Genomic DNA, 16,482 nt, shown 5'->3' with positions numbered 1-16,482 from the left:
CCTGAGGGCAGCATAGGCAGGTACATGTGCAATCAGCTGGAGACTGGAGCACATCAAGGAAGAAGAGCCCTGCTCAGTGCCCAGACACAGGACAAGCTGTATTTTTTTCACAGCTTGACAATAGTCCCTGCCTTTTATGTGCCTAAGCAGTACATATAGCACATATAGCTCCTTTCCAAAAAACAGAGGTAAATCTAGGAGGACCTGATTCCTTGTGGAAAAGGCCCTAAATACTTACTCTCAAACTAATTTGATGGGATTTTTTTTCAGTGCCTTCAAAGAGTCCTTGTTGTGGTTTAACCTGGCTGGCAGCTAAACACCACACAGCCGTTCACTCACCCTTCCCTTCCCTCTCTGGGATAGGGGAGAGAAATGGGAAAATGAAGCCTGTGAGCTGAGATAAATACAGTTTATTAAGACAGGAAAATAATAATAACAATAATAATAATAACAGTAATAATAACAATAATGATGATAATAGTACTGCTACTAATAATGTGTATGAAACAAGTGATGCACAATGCAATTGCTCACCACCTGCAGACCGATGCCCAGCCTAACCCCGAGCAGCTGGCTCATCCCCCCAGCTAGCCACCCCTAGATATTGCTCAGCATGATCCCATACAGTACAGAATGCCCCTTTGGCCAGTTTGGGTCACCTGTCCTGGGTCTGTCCCCTCCCAGCTCCTGCTGCACCCCCAGCCTGCCTGTTGGCAGGACAAAGTGAGAAGCTGAAACGTCCTTGGCTTGGTGTAAGCACTGCTCTGCAACAATTAAAACATTGGCGTGTTATCAGCACTCTTCTCATCCTAAGCCAAAACATAGCACCCTACCAGCTACTAGGAGGAAAATTAACTCTGTCCTAGCTGAAACCAGGACAGTCCCGGATCCAGTCTCCAGTGTACACTGTTAGAGTTGAACCCTCATGAGATCAGGTGCTTCAGTTGTACAGTATGTCTTGCAACAGAGAAATGCTGAAGGAATATTTATAGCTGTACATTCTTGGCTTGATGACTGAGCCTTCTGTAGAAATAAAAATTAACCATGGGGGGAGGGGGGGGCAGGGAAACATTTCCAGTGCTGGAACAATGTAGCCATCCAGCCTTCTCAAGCTTTTGCCATCCATTAAAATACTATACTTTAATCTTACCCATTTCAAGAGGCCTGGCAAAAAGATGTCCTGAAATGACACGAAAATGATGATTTAATCTAGATACCAGATCATCTATATTTCTTCCAAGAACTGAGAGAAAGTTGTGATCAAGAGCAGTATCCATGGAAGAAAATAAAATATAGTGTAGTCCTCTCAAAGACTCCATAAAGTTGAGTGAACACCTAATAAACTATTGCCTAAATCTCTCTCATTCCTCTAGGAATGGAGGCCAACAAAGTTCAACATAGTTCAGGATGGCAAAGCTAGTTATCGAAAGACTTCTGTGATTCACTCTAAACCTCACATTGGGAGAGAAAACAAAGACAGATTGCTGTTCTAGGATAAGTGATGGATAAAGGTCTAAAACAATACCTTCAGGAAGGCCATCAACAGATGAAACATGCAGTTATCTCAGCAGATATGATGCCCTATAGTACTGAAATTTTTCTGTATGAGGGGACTGTGCTCCGTGGGTAAATCGATGAAGATTTCATGTTGAACTGCAATTTTTCAGCAGTTTCTAAGAAAGAAAAACCTAAGCTATGGTCAAATAAAAGATTTCGCTCAGTAATTCTAACTAGAAAAACAATATATCATATCAAAAACAAATATTACCTGATTACTTCTAATGGCTTAAATAAACAAACATTGAAACATAGTGTGCCAAAGAAGATTCCAGTACAGAATCACAGAATCACAGAATTTCTAGGTTGGAAGAGACCTCAAGGTCATCGAGTCCAACCTCTGACCTAACGCTAGCAGTCCCCACTAAACCATATCCCTAAGCTCTACATCTAAACGTCTTTTGAAGACTTCCAGGGATGGTGACTCCACCACTTCCCTGGGCAGCCTGTTCCAGTGTCCAACAACCCTTTCAGTAAAGTTCTTCCTAACATCTAACCTAAAACTCCCCTGGCTCAACTTAAGCCCATTCCCCCTCGTCCTGTCACCAGGCACGTGGGAGAACAGGCCAACCCCCACCTCGCTACAGCCTCCCTTGAGGTACCTATAGAGAGCGATAAGGTCGCCCCTGAGCCTCCTCTTCTCCAGGCTGAACAAGCCCAGCTCCCTCAGCCGCTCCTCGTAGGACTTGTTCTCCAGGCCCCTCACCAGCTTCGTCGCCCTTCTCTGCACCCGCTCAAGCACCTCCATGTCCTTCTTGTAGCGAGGGGCCCAAAACTGAACACAGTACTCGAGGTGCGGCCTCACCAGAGCCGAGTACAGGGGGAAACGAGTACGTACAACTACTTAGTGCCTCAAATGCTCTGCTTAGGAAAGCCAGACTATTTCCACTTTTATGCTGGTAAAATGGTGTTTTTGTTGCGTGTTTTTTCCTCATTTTCTCATTCTTATTTATTTTTCTATCACATAAGCAATGAGAAGACTGGATGTCTTAAAATCCATCCCTCGGATCCATTAACCAAAAAGTGCATTCACTACCAGTCTCCTTTCCCATACTATCCTTTCATATTTTTCCCAGTTTGTTTAGCATGAACCAGATAAAGCTCTAGACACTGCCAGTTAAGTAAGACTGGCAGGGAACTGGGACTCCCAGACTAATTCATCTGGTTCCTTCATACTAATTATTTCCTCTCCAGGTTGTCCAGACTGTTCCCTAGCACTTGAGGGCCATTTGAAGCCAGCCCATGAACTGCACACCTGTCCCTGTTGTGACATTTCTTCTTCAAAGACCACAGCTTCAGTCTTCGTAGGGAACAGAAGCAATTAAACAGAAGTGGCTCTGCCAGACCCTTGAGTAATAAGCATTTTAAAAAGTGATTTCTAGTTGATACTAGAAACTTGAAAATACTTGAAAATTTGCTAGATTCTACCATTCATTTAACTGTATGAGCTTGCTTCCTTTTCTTCCTTCAGGCCAGTTGCTCTGATGGTTCAAAAAGCCAACCCTTCCTTTCACAGAGAAGAAACCACCTGAAGAAATAAGTGGCATCAAGAGAATATGAAGGCCAACCTTAAACAACTTCTGAAAATGCTAGGGAGCAGTATTTGCTGCTCCTGGGAAAAGACTTCATTTCAATGCAGCTTGATGAGCCTATTTATACAATGTGGTACTCAACCACGTAAAGACTAAGATTGAATTCTGATTCACAGAAGCACCCACGGGCTTGACTTTATTCCTTGATGTTACTGCTCAACAAACCTGAAACATCTACCTTCATAAACAATGATCTACAAATATTTTAATACAGAATTGTACCAGTGGGTACACCTAAGCCCTCTTACTACTCCAGAACCATTTATTCTCTCTCCCACTAGCCATCATTTCAATCCAAAAAATAGCAGCCGTCTTGATCCTATAGGCTCAAACACTCAGAATGCGATGCGAAGACAGCCAAGAAGAAAGAGGAACACTTCTAAGAGGGCAATGGACATGAGAGGGGACATGACTGTGCAGGCAGACACACGAGAAAACGTGAGTGTTCAAGCCCCCTGCCACTGCCACTCATCTTCAGTGAGACTTCTCCTTCTGCTCACAGATCCGAGCTGTGGTATTTACAACCACCCTGCTAACACCGCTCCAACGAGCTTCCATAAGACCCCTGTGTGCACCCTTTGCAAATCCCAGCTCTGGCCATCACCCCCCAAATCACAAGCAGCTCTACCTGTCTTGCCACATAATGCCAATGAAAGAGGAGAGGTGAGGAGGTGGTTGGGCTCTGGGGAGTATCTCTGCCAGCTGGAGGTGGAAAAGGTACAAAAAAGTAAGCATGAAGTCTCTCCTTGAAATCTGAGCTCATGCATGATCCACAAAAGGGTTTGGCCAACAAGCAGAAAGCCAAAACAGCTCTTTCCCCTCTGATGATCAACAGCTTTAATACAGAGTTAAAATCCTAGAAATGTGTCAAGATGCAGTAACAGTTCCCCAGTACAGAGGGAGAATGGTGCTGTTCCTGAATATGTGAAACCTGTACACATTCCCTTTAGGGGCAATTCCCAATTTATTCCCTAGGTGTACAAGGCAGAAGGATGAAAGAAATTAACCAAAAAAAAAAAAAAAAAAAAAAGCAAAAATCATTGTTTTTTGATGTTTCCAGCCACTGTTTCATCTGAGCTCTTCCAAAATTCTTCACAACACTAATTTCACAACATTAATGTAATAAGGGCACAAGAATTAAAATAAATAAATAAATAAATAAATCTGACTGTAGTCCTAATGAAAAGAATATTTTCCTAGATATGGAGGGAACAAATAATTATAATGATAGGCTTCACAACTGCAATTCAGGAGAGGTTATCAATTAGCTCTTATGAGATCTAATCAGGCTTTTAAGCAAGCGTTAACTGAACTACCACCTGGGTCAAGATCTTAAAAAGCAGTCACAACACCCAGCATCACCAGCATAGGTGAAATCTCAAACCCTCTCAAATAAGGTCATCGGTTTTATTAAGGCATTTTGTTTCCAGAGCACAAAGGGAAAGACAGTGCAGTTTCATAAGATGAATTCTTAGAGATTTTATCAGCATAAGGTGTTTCGATGCTACTGTTTCTTTCTCCTAACTCCAAAGCAAAGTATGACACTCCCTAAATTATTCTGCCACAAATGTTTATGTTGCCCTCATGAAGTGTATTTGGGAACGTGACTCACTTAAAAATAAATCAGAAACCTCTCCCCACTCCAGAGAAGTAAAACTTACAGCATTTAACTAATTCTATTTCAAGGAAATTACTAAGGAAAAGGTATACAGCCAGAAAATAATCTTGAGGTCATTTCAATCTGACTTATTGGCAAGACCTTTCTTCTCTGCTGAAGGAAAGGTGTGCATTAGATTTTGGCTAGTGACCTTAATTCCAGAGAAAGCTTATTGTACAGCCAACCTAATATGCTGAAACAGTAATGGTGTGCTACGCTCTAGAAATGTGTGGGCACGAGTCTGCTCTGAACTCCAATAACATGCATAATACAAATACAGTAAATAATGAAAAATGAAGGAACAATGTGGTTGAGCTCTAAGCTTGCAGAATATCCAGTATGTCTTTGTGTCTTGTGATATATAATGACATAATATATGCTTGTTGAAAAGAATCTTAATTCTGAAAAGATTTTGAATTAAAACAAGAGGTTTATAAAGCACCTCAGTTCCTCCAAAGAAGGGATAAGGCTGGTCCTCAATTGCAGTCTGAAGAAAACAGATCAGATCACTCCCTAGACTCAAAAGAGTGCAAAGCAAAACTCAGGACTCCATTCAATAGACACTAGAAAGTTTTTTCTTAGAACCTTATCTGAAGAATGTTTCTTTGCAGCCAAAACTAAAATCCCATGAGTTTAAGGATATGTAAGATTTGGGTTAATCCATCCAGACAGTAAATTAGGGGGAATCTAGGAAATGCTTCTACCAGCTAATAATTACAACAAATACCTTGCTAGCCATCTGTGAGGCAGAACAGGGAAAGATCTGGTAATACATTTTCCTAGCGACTATATACACTGCAGTTGAGCAGCTGAAGCATTTCCCGTTAAGCACAGCTCCAGCTGTAACTCCGTGCCTCGAACGTGCAGCTCCCAGGCAGCAGGTTCCCACTGCGAGGGAGCCGGGCCAAGGGCCCCGGGTAAGCAGGGACCTCACACGGCTGCCACGTAAACTCTCCAGCATTAAGCAAGACTTTCACACTGCTCGTCATCCTCAAGCAGGCTGGGATCTTAAGGAGTCTTATGAAATTGTAGTCTCTAGGGAAAACCATGATGTAAGGACTGGGGTGTGGAACAACCCCAAGTATTCACGGCACCAACAGGAAACGTCTCCAGAGTTCTGCTGTTCAAACTGAATGAAGAGTTAAAGAAGCAGCTTCACAAAATTTGGTATACAGCAGGTCCCAAGAAAGGTTTGAGCTGAAATCTTCACTGACAGTGCTACCTAGTCCCATCTGGGGATCCAAGCTATGATCCGCAGACTTAGGAAAAGGATAATGCTTTCCCTCCGAGATGAGAAGCATCCCGTGTTATCACAGACGGCACTTAGCAAACTCAGTTTGAGTCTGCCTCCTGTAGAAGGAGAAAAAAGCTTAACTGGTTTCTGGAGAGGTCACTTTCAAGCATTTTCAAGGAAGTAAAAATTAAATCTCAGGAACAGTAAGAGCTTTTTCTTGTCTTCCAGAATTCTTGAGGACGAGCCATACGATCGCTCCCTGTTGTTTACGTTTGTCACAGCACACACCATGTGCTATCGACATAAACAGGCAAACCCCCTCACCAGCATGAATCAACAAAACCAAAACCCTACACCCACCACCATGTATGTAATCAACCTTGGGCTAAGTGCATAACCTCACCCTATTGTTACACTTCTTTTCTTAATGGCATTATATGTGAGAATTGAAAAAATAATATTTTGTTTTCACCACAGTGGCTGCCTTATGGAAAATGAATAAAAGATGCTTTAAAAAGGGCCTATATATTCAAAAATAGATACACAATGTGGAGAACTCAGAGTGGAGCAATCAGAACAATCTTTGCACAGCCCTCTGGCATGAGAACATCTCATGAGAACATGTCCTCATCTCATGATGAGAACAAAACCACCACCAGCAAATAAGATTTTAGAAAATTCAAGCTATTAACTTGATGGCTGATAATAAAATGCAGGCTGTCAGTTTGATGATACAGGCAGTGGCAAAGTGAACTGTAAAAGCTACATCAAATTCCAACTCAAAAATATTAAATACACTTTTTTTTCCTTTTTGTCTTCTTTACGCAAGACAATTGTAATATGGGCAAAATATATAATAAAGTGAAGTGAAAATTTAAGCATTGTCTTGACTCCAGCTTTAGCTATGGAAATGTGATTATTTTATAGAACAATGACAGTAATAAAAATTAAAGTTTGGATCAACCACAATGGAAATTTTTGGGTTATTTCAGTTAGAAGTTGAGAAATACATTAAAGGCTTTAAAAAGAATGGTATAAAAACTGTGTGTTTCAACCTCCAAGTTGTAAAATGCAAAGCATATCCAGTTTGTGACAGTCCATTGGCAGCAATGAATGGGGCTACAAGTTGCTGGTAACTTCAGCTGATGCAGCAAGTTGTCTTGAATATTCCCCTACGTTTTGATTGTTCAGTAGAGGGTATTTTAAATTCTATAGCATTCTAACCCACCATAGATTCAGAAGTTTAAATACATGTGGGAACCAAAACTAAGAGATCTACTGGGACAATTAATAAACTGCTTCACCTGTTGAGAAACCAAGTATGTATAGAAACTATTGCTGCTATGATATGAAGTCCAGCTCCTAGCTGCTCATAAAATCCTTGATCTGATGCTGTAACAGAACAGACCAGCCTGTGGCTGACACCATTTCAAGCTGGAAAAGAAGCCGTAAGTAGTCACCATCTTTTGTCACCTCCCCTCTAGGTCTGGTATGGTTCTGCAGCAGTGGTTAAAAAAAGTTTCCCTCATGGTACACATCCCTGTGCCAGGGTCATCAAACCCATTTTACTGCCGTCACTTCAGGTTGCTCCTGCAAGGTGCCATTATTTTGCCTGGTTTGCAGTGGGCAAACAAACAGCCCCCACAGCAGTCCACACAGAGTATTAGCCTGTGTCCTCAGCGCTCAGTAACCCGTACCTATGTGCCCTGATTCACAGCGATACAGCCTCCTGAGCAGCTGCTGTATTACACCTGACTCCCACTCCTCACCAGGATCCATATTGATGATATCCCTCAATATTGATTGATATCCCTCAATATTGAGGGATACCCTTGCTACCTCTGCAAATTCTTTGACAGGTGCTTGCTGTAACATAAAATTGTCCATATGTTGTGGGGGAGCAATGCTATTTTCTGCATCACTTCCTATACTACGACCCCTGGCAGCCTCCCTAAGCCCAGGCTTCTGAAATAGAGACATTAATTTGCCTGGATCTACACAATTCTTTCTGGAGGCCACCAGAAAAGGGGATTGTAATTTGTTAATCAAAGCAGTAAATGCATATAAATATAAAATATTAATACATATAAAAATATTTATACATATAAAATGCAAACCAAACATACTCTAAACTTACTGAAAGTATTTACAACCAAGCAGACCTTGAACATCAAGGGAAGGAGGGGCTGATTGTTAAAGAGTGGCTGAGTGGGATTGGGTCCCAGCAGGAATCCTGCTAACATCATATATATATATGATGTTATATATAATATATATTATATATATTATATAATGTTGCACATATGTATTATAATGTCTTACTTGTGTCACCATAACCTCACCTCTTCAGGCACGATGTGTGCCTGCATCCTTAGCAGCTGAGATCCTGCTGATGAGACTTATTTTCCAGTAAAAAGAAGGTGGTGATTCGTTTCTCCCTTGCCCTACAGGCAAGATAATCTCTCCTCTCTGCTGTTCGAAGAGCTCCTGAGCAGCTTATTGGTGATGGCAAGCTAAGTCTATACAACTCCGGGACGTACAGGAGAATGATGCTACAGACATGTGATTTGCTAGAGAAAATCCCACTCCTTGCAGGCAGCTCGTCTGAGTGATGAACACAGGCATGTATCAATCCACGTCCAAAATGCACTTTGTGCAACTCAGGGAAGGCTCAGCAAAATATACCCTGATGCTTTTACTGGACATAATCTGTGTATCTATGCTATATCTACAGGTAATGAAGCACTGATCTTCCTAAGTATTAAGAGAAGCCTACAACCCTGGGAAATGATCAAGGAATACTACCTAGTTATACTCCACTGGAGTTCAATTTTCTCAAACATGTAAGTGATTAGTTTTGTTTTTGTTTTTGGTGGGATGGTATGGAAGAAGTCCTTCCTATTTTCACTCTACAAAACAAATTCATGCCTTGGTCTGCATCAGCCACAGAGGAGAAGCAGAGATGCAGAGGCTGGCTGCTTGGTATGTCAGGGCTGCATCACGTTCCCAGTCCAAGCAATGAAAGTGAGACAGGCTCTGGAGGCAGGAAGGGATTCCTGACCTAGGGCAATCCCAGCCAGTATCCCATGGCAGAACCCAGCCAAGACCAGCCAGTCCAGGCCTTGGACAAAAAAAAAAGTCTGAAAAGAAAACCACGTGTTCAACTAATTCAGGTTAAAATTAAGAGCAATCTGTAAGCCACGCTGCAGCATTCCGTTTGTATCTGCAAGGACGATGGTCCAGTGGAGGTGGTCATCCCCATATGATGGTGTCCGTAGGCACAGGCCCTCCACCAGGAAGTGACAGTGCAAGGTGGACCCCCACGTGTGCAGCAGCAGAGGCGGGTTTTCTGCTCTCTGCTTCGACCAGCTGGGATGACAGCGTGCAGGAGGATTACTACCTTTAAGTAGCAGGGAAGTGCACAAATACGTGCCCTCCAGCTGCCCTCCAGGTCCAGCCTCCCACGGTGCTGGTGCTGAGGACAGTGTGCAGCTCCACAGCCCCGAGCTGCCACCGTGCCCCTGGCTGCTGGGGGCACTGCTGCCAGTGCCCCACAACGAGCACCTTCCCTGTGCCCTGCCCTGGTCCTTTCCTGCAGCTACAGCTCGCAGACTTGTCTCACGCCGAGTACAAAGTCTCTCTGAGCTCTGCAATGGTCAACAGAGACAGCTAATGCCCTGACCTGACCTTCGTAAGCACCTTACTCCTTCTGTCCTAGCCCACTGTCAGCCCCGCATTAAGGAGGGCAAGGCTGCCAACAGTAACCCGGAGCTTACTGCTGTCCCCTGGGGAATGCACCCTACTGGGAACAAGAAGGAACGCATGCAGGGTATGTCCCGTGGGCGTCCAAACCTCTAGACAAGAAGTAGGGATAATCTCAGTTTCAAAGAATCTGAAATCTTCGTTACTTAAAGCAGAAATGCCTGGCAGTTCTCATGAGCACCTTTCAAAACACAACAGCACCTAGCGTGACCCTAATGGCTTCTTCAGCTTTCATGCAAGTCTGTTTGCCCATACTGGGTGCATTTGTTGCTGCAGAGTCCTGCAACAACAAAAAAAAAGATCTTTTTCTTCCTTCCTCCCTTCCTTCCTCCCTCCCTCCCTTCCTCCCTCCCTCCCTCCCTCTCTCTCTCCCTCCCTCCCTCCCTCCCTCCCTCCCTCCCTCCCTCCCTTCCTTCCTTCCTTCCTTCCTTCCTTCCTTCCTTCCTTCCTTCCTTCCTTCCTTCCTTCCATTCTCATTTTTTCATGTGTTAAAACATTTTTTCACCTTCTACATGTATCTGTATAGCCTTTTTGCATTTCTTGGAGAGAAGGGTCAAATGGGACAGGCCTCAATACTCTGGGTTGAGACACTTAAAGTGACCTGACATCACAAAAAAGGCTACAGAGCCCTGAACCCTAACAACATGCATTTTCAGTTGATAAGCTGTCAAGCATTTAATGTCAGAAGTATCTGCAGCATTTTTAGAGTGCCAGCCAGGACGCAGCACAAGGTGTTCAGCTGCAGATCCCAGGCCAGGCCCCACCTGCCCTCCCCAGCAGCCAGCCCCAGCCACGCTGCTTTAGGCCCAGAGGCCTCTTCTGCTCCCTGCTGCTCCCAACCCACCCACTGGGTGCCCACAGCAGCTGCAGATTATGCGTGTGGAAGCAGCACACCATAAGGATTTGCAGGAAACATGTGGCCAAATAGGGCCTAACAGGTCTCAATTAGGACATGGATTTCAGCCAGCCAGGCATAGCATCAATTCCGCAGCTACTCAAGTGGTAGCTGGGTTTGCCTTCAGGAGGCCAAGGGTGGCACAAGCCAAAAATGCAAGCCCTGAGTAATGCTGCTCACCATAACCGCTTGCATGGGTCCAGCTCCAGGGGCATGGCTCTCCTTCTGCTAGCTGGTACCCTCGGACAAGCTGCCAAGTACCTGTCACTGCATACAGGCGGCATGGAGGGCAGTGAAACAGCACAATTTTCATAGGAACCTGCAGAACAATGGGGGGAATTTCCTCTTCATATAAAAACCTGACTTGTCTGCTGAGCAGCAGATGTGGAAATGTGCTTTCAGTCATCAAAAGAGAGCACGAAAGACCTATCTGTGCATGGATCTGGACTGCCTCCTGTACACCTGTGATTCACAGGTAATATACAATTAATATCTTCTGCTTTTCCTGAAGGAAGTCGTGATGTTATCCTTCCTAGAGTGAAGTGAAAGAAATGCCAGCACTTGAGGTTTGTTAGGCTGCAAAAATAATTGCCACACTTATTTTAAAGTCAACACCAGGTGCACACAGACTCCCTTTTCATCAGGCAGAGATAAGCTCAGCATAAATCTCCATTAGGGATGTCTTGCACATCCCTAAATTCCCAACTCTGGCAGTTGTTCCAGTCAGCACTCCTGTTGCAGCTCCGAGCTGGCAAAAACAACAATCTCCACCACTGCAATTTGTTCTGTATCTTTCATCTCAGCCACACCTGGGAGCTAATGAAAGAGTGATGTCTCGCCCATACTTATATTCTCTTTCATCAACAGTGGCAAAGTGCCCTGCAAGGATATATAGCTCTGCTGGTAATGCTCAGAGCCTCGCTGTAGCTCCAGCTGCCTCTGAAAGGTAAGAGCTAGCACTGGCTGCAGCAGAGGCAGAAAGCAGCCCGTGCTGCTGTACTGCACGGTCCCTGAAGGTATTTGCCTCTGTTTTCCCTGGGCTCTCTGCAAGGCTGGCCACAGAAGCGGGTGGCACAGCCACAAGGGACAACTCCAAGACCGAATTCACACCAAATTGCAGCAAAGCAGCAAACTGCCTCTGCTGAGCCGATTGCTGAGGTGGTCATGAAGCGGAGATGAGAATCACATGGATATTAGAGCTCTTGAAGTAATTTATTTCCAACATAAACTAGCAGAAAGATTAACTACAGCAGCACAATAGCGCTGCTAGAATAGAGCAGTGTGTGAACTTTGTTCATCTGAAAGACATGCAACTGTCTAAGATATAAGGTGAGAACCAGGGCTTTTCAGGATGACTTTTAAGAGCTGCTGCTACCATGCTGCTACGTACCTCAACTCCTCGAAGTTTCCTGACAGGGTCTCAAATGGGTTAACAAACACCACCTCTATACTGGTTGCAATTCTATCTGCTCTGCTCTGGGGTGAGGACTTGGACCAAAGGAAGAGTGTGAAAGTGAAACGAACTGGCAAGGGATTTACAGGGGCTTGGTGCAGCTGCTTGCTTTTAAGGAGCTGCCTTGAAAGCATCGCTTGCAGTGCTAAACCACTTTTCTTTACATATCATGAATGAACATCAACCTCCAATTTTCTGTTTGCCTAAGAGTAATAGTTTGAATATGAACAGCTTTTCAGCTGACAGATTTAAGACATTTACATTTACCGTCAATGGGGGATAAGACATTTCTATAAAGAAATGAAGAAGGTTGGCAAGTACAAAAAATAAAAACCAAGGAATACAAGCTGTCCGTGGATGCATTTCAGAATTCTTGTCTAATTTTAACCTGATCATCAGCAATAACAGTCCAGAAACTTCTGTCAACTTAAACCAGCAACACAAAAATCCTTATCAATTTTAAGATGCAGCTTGGTAAGTCTGTGAAAGTGACTTGTAAAAGTTGTTTGCAACAGCAGGCTGGACACAAGGAAATCCCTTCCAATCTTACATTCATGGGGCTATCATGTACCATCCACACCTACATCATGTTGAACAGTAACTATCTCACATTTCCAAAGAGCTGCAGTCTGTGTTTTATTTTAAAGATTGATAAAGACCATGTATAAAAATATCCCATGGGACCTGTCATGTAGCACACAGTCCAGCCTCCAAACCCACCAGAGCTAGGTTTGGGTTTGGGGACCCCCTGCCCTTTACCCCGCACTGGGTCCCTGCAGGCTCTGCACAGGCTGGGCTGGGACATCACTTGCACATTTACTTCCCATCGCCTTCCCCCTGCCAAATCTTACTGCCAACAGCAATGAAACTGTATCTGCTCACATACAGTATAGCTGCTCCTGAACTGGGAGAAGAAGAAAAAAAAAAACAACACTCAAATCTTAGAATAATTAGTATGTAGACATGGAAATTCTTAATAACACGTTAACTATTGTTGGAGAGAGAATTTGTGGGAGTTTTCTAGCTCCCTGTCAGCACTGCATATCTGCTGGTTGGCATTGTCTAAAAGACAAAAAAGTTTAAAGCCTTTCTGCAAACCAGCTAATTTTGTATTCAGTAAGTCAGCTAGAAGTAGAACCAAACTGAAAACTTCTGCTATTTCATGTGCTATGGAAACAAGAAACCTGTCAATCTGCAACTACCTATTCTACATGCATTTGAAGTAACTTTTACTGCAGTAGAGCCCAGAGGATCAGGGATCTACCGCCTGTGTTTGTCCAGGAAAGATGGACATAATTTATTTTTTATTTCAGTCTCAAGTATAAAATGCTAAAATATAACTCAAGTTGACGTTAAGGTGCATGTTAAACTGCATTACTATCTAATGAAAGCTATAAACCTTTCTCCTCAAATAGCTTCTCACAGGAATATCAACAAGAAGAAATAAAAATATTCACAGTGCCCATCTGTAAATTCCAAAGTGATTTCTTAAGTGATCTCATATATTCTTCCCATAGAAATTCTTCTACAGTTGAAATATTCCTTGCTTGAGCCCTAAGAAAGCTACTTGTTTTAACAACTTACACTAGTTTTGTATTTTTTGGCACAAACGAAACAGTCGCTTTCATAATTAGAAAGAATTTATCTGATGAACTACTTTAGCTTGAAGGTTTGTTGCGAGTACTTAATCTGTAACTTTTGTACTTTCATATGCTGGTGCTTACTCGTGAAAACCAAAGAAAACATTTTAAAATCCTCAGCAAAGCAAGACACTTAGATGTACTCATGTGCTTAGCACCACGTGCATCATGTTATTGCATTCAGTGGGATTCCCCAAAGCCGTATGCAGCTTAAGCACTTTGCTGTGTCAGGTTTGAAACTCTTGTGTTAATTAAGTTTGCTCTGAGCAGAATTAGTGGTTGCGACTGCCTACAGTGCTCATGGCAGCCACTGGGCTCTTTAAGCTTGGACTCACAACGATTAAAATGGAACAAACAGCAAGAGAGCATTTTTAATCTCTGCAGCAAAGACAGACTCCACGCAGACCACGGCGATACAGGCAAAGGGAAAGTTTAGATCCCCCAGTGTAGGAAGATCGAGCGGGGCAAGCGAAGCAGTGGCAACTCTGCCTCTTTACCAGAAGGTAATAGCTGGATGGGCTGTGCAGCTTGTTCCTCCCAAATGTAAACTGCAGTACATCTCTGATTTCACCAGCGTGCCAGGTGGCAAACCAGGGCAGTTAAAGAGCAGATATATGTATGACTCAACACATTGTTGCTATATTTATCTCAGGCACTAAAAGAGAGGTAAAAATTCTTTCCTATCTCCGCTGACAGCCTCAGTGTGAGTGTTTCACTAGTGGGGAAAAGGATCTGTGAGGACTGATTACATGCTGCAGCTGTAATTTAAATTACCCAGAACAACTAGTAATTATTTACCAGAGAAAATAATCACCACAGAACAGTTATTCTCCATCTCCTCGTCTTCACATCACCATCAGGTATTTTTTGGAAGATCTCCATTATCCAGAAACAGTTATTCAGTTTCATAGGGGTGTTAAGTGTGGGAAAGAGAAGCTCAGACTATTTAATCTACTTCCTTTTGGATTAAAATTCGTGACGTATAAATTGCATTTTAAGTACGTGCTGGCACAAAGAATATGGTCTTAGAAAAACTCTAATACTGATCACTTACACAACATTACCGTGATGATATAGGAACACTGAGCGTTCTCTCTTTTATGTACTCTCATGTAATTTCTTAAATCCCAGCTGGAGAAAAATATGTCTTGTCTTCTGTCTAGTTTTACTTCAGGCACTACCGGTCTGACATTTTACTTTCAGGTTCCAGTAACATCAGTATTGAGATCAGAGATATTAAAACTTAGAAAATCTGACATGTTCTGTCAAATTATAAAGAAAGTATCTGAGAGCAAATGGAAGAACAGGCAGACTGAATTAAGTAGCAAGAAAAAAAATGAAAGAAATAGAATGATAGGAAAAGGATACAAACAAATATGCAAAAGAGAAAGATGAAGCAAACAGTCTAATGTAATCAGATGGGTATAAAGAAAAAACATTCAACAATGCTGAAAGCACAAATGTAGGGACATAAATTCATGCATAAAACATACAGCTCCAGACAGTATGGGCATGGTGTTAACACATGCACAAGCAAGATTTTATTCATGAGAACTATGTAAGTTAGGGAGTAACACTCGTGTGAGCAATGTTATGCACAAGAGGTTGCAGCATTTGACCTTTCACTTTTTTTTTTTCTTGTGTACATCTTGTACATCTGTAAAACATTTAAGCAGACATTTTAACTCTGAAGAAGACAAAACTTGAAACTAATAGGACCTAAGGGAAACCTTTACCATGAAAGTTGGTGAAACTGCAGTTCTACGATGAACCAAGAGGAATACCCTAAAGACTAATTAGTTGAAAATACAACTAATGTTATTGTTTGGTTTGAGACATCATAAAGTAAAACCTGCAGTTTGTGTATATGTGGAATGCTTGTCAGAAGCAAGTGTGATCAGCGCGTGAATCCAGAATTTGGGATCCTAATTAACCCTCTAACTGCTACCTGCAAGAAGACTAATAGCAATTCTGAAATGGACATGAGCATCTTACTTTTATGGGATTGCTTCTGCAGTTTAATGAGACACTGTCTGTTAGTTTGCCTCAATCACACTTATAATAATTAGACTTCTTTATAATTGCCTTCATAAAGCAATAAGCAACTGGTCTGCCTACTAACAGAGTGAGATTCTGACGAGTGCCTGAAGGTAAGCTTGGTGCCTCGTCCTTGCATTATCCATGTGGCATGGGTCATTGTCCTCATTCTGCAGAGAGGAAGCCAAACCCTGGTATGTCACTTTCCCATGATCTATTGGGAAGTCTGGAAAGGCTGGTAACTGAGTTTTGGGGTCACAGCTATTTAGGATGACAGCATAATATTCCTCTAGATGATTACATCTTATGCTCTATTGGGAATATTGTTTTACAGGATGTTAGAACACTTTAAAAAAAAAAAAAAAGTCAACAAAAGAGTCTGTCTTTACGAATATAGTACTTCAATTTCTTTAAAAGTATTTTTGAACTATAAAAAATACATTAAAGGCCATTAATCAAGCAATCAAAAAGCCATCTTCTTTCTCCAGGAGTTTCTGTCCATGGATTAACAAAATGGTGCAAGAGCTCAATATCGTATGTACAGCTGCCCAAAATATGTATGAAGGCAGAAGTTCCCAGCCCTGTTACCCTGCCAGCAGGCCAGACTCCGTCCTCTCAGATGGCTCAGCAGACTTCTAGACTCTTAGCCTATAAT

General features: G+C 42.6%; 1 protein-coding gene across 1 annotated transcript in view; it reads right to left on the bottom strand.

Moving 5' to 3' along the window:
- The window catches only part of DRC8 (dynein regulatory complex subunit 8), a gene marked incomplete at its 5' end in the record, with an annotated part of 31,401 nt that overhangs the window by 14,303 nt on the left and 616 nt on the right, over window positions 1-16,482 (bottom strand). The gene's annotated exons all lie outside the window — the stretch shown is intronic.

Source organism: Aythya marila, assembly GCF_965140915.1.
Source record: "Aythya marila genome assembly, chromosome: 3".
In the NCBI taxonomy this organism is placed as follows: domain Eukaryota; kingdom Metazoa; phylum Chordata; class Aves; order Anseriformes; family Anatidae; genus Aythya; species Aythya marila.
Note: the sequence above shows the minus strand (reverse complement) of the source record. Positions and strands in the feature narration are given on the sequence as shown.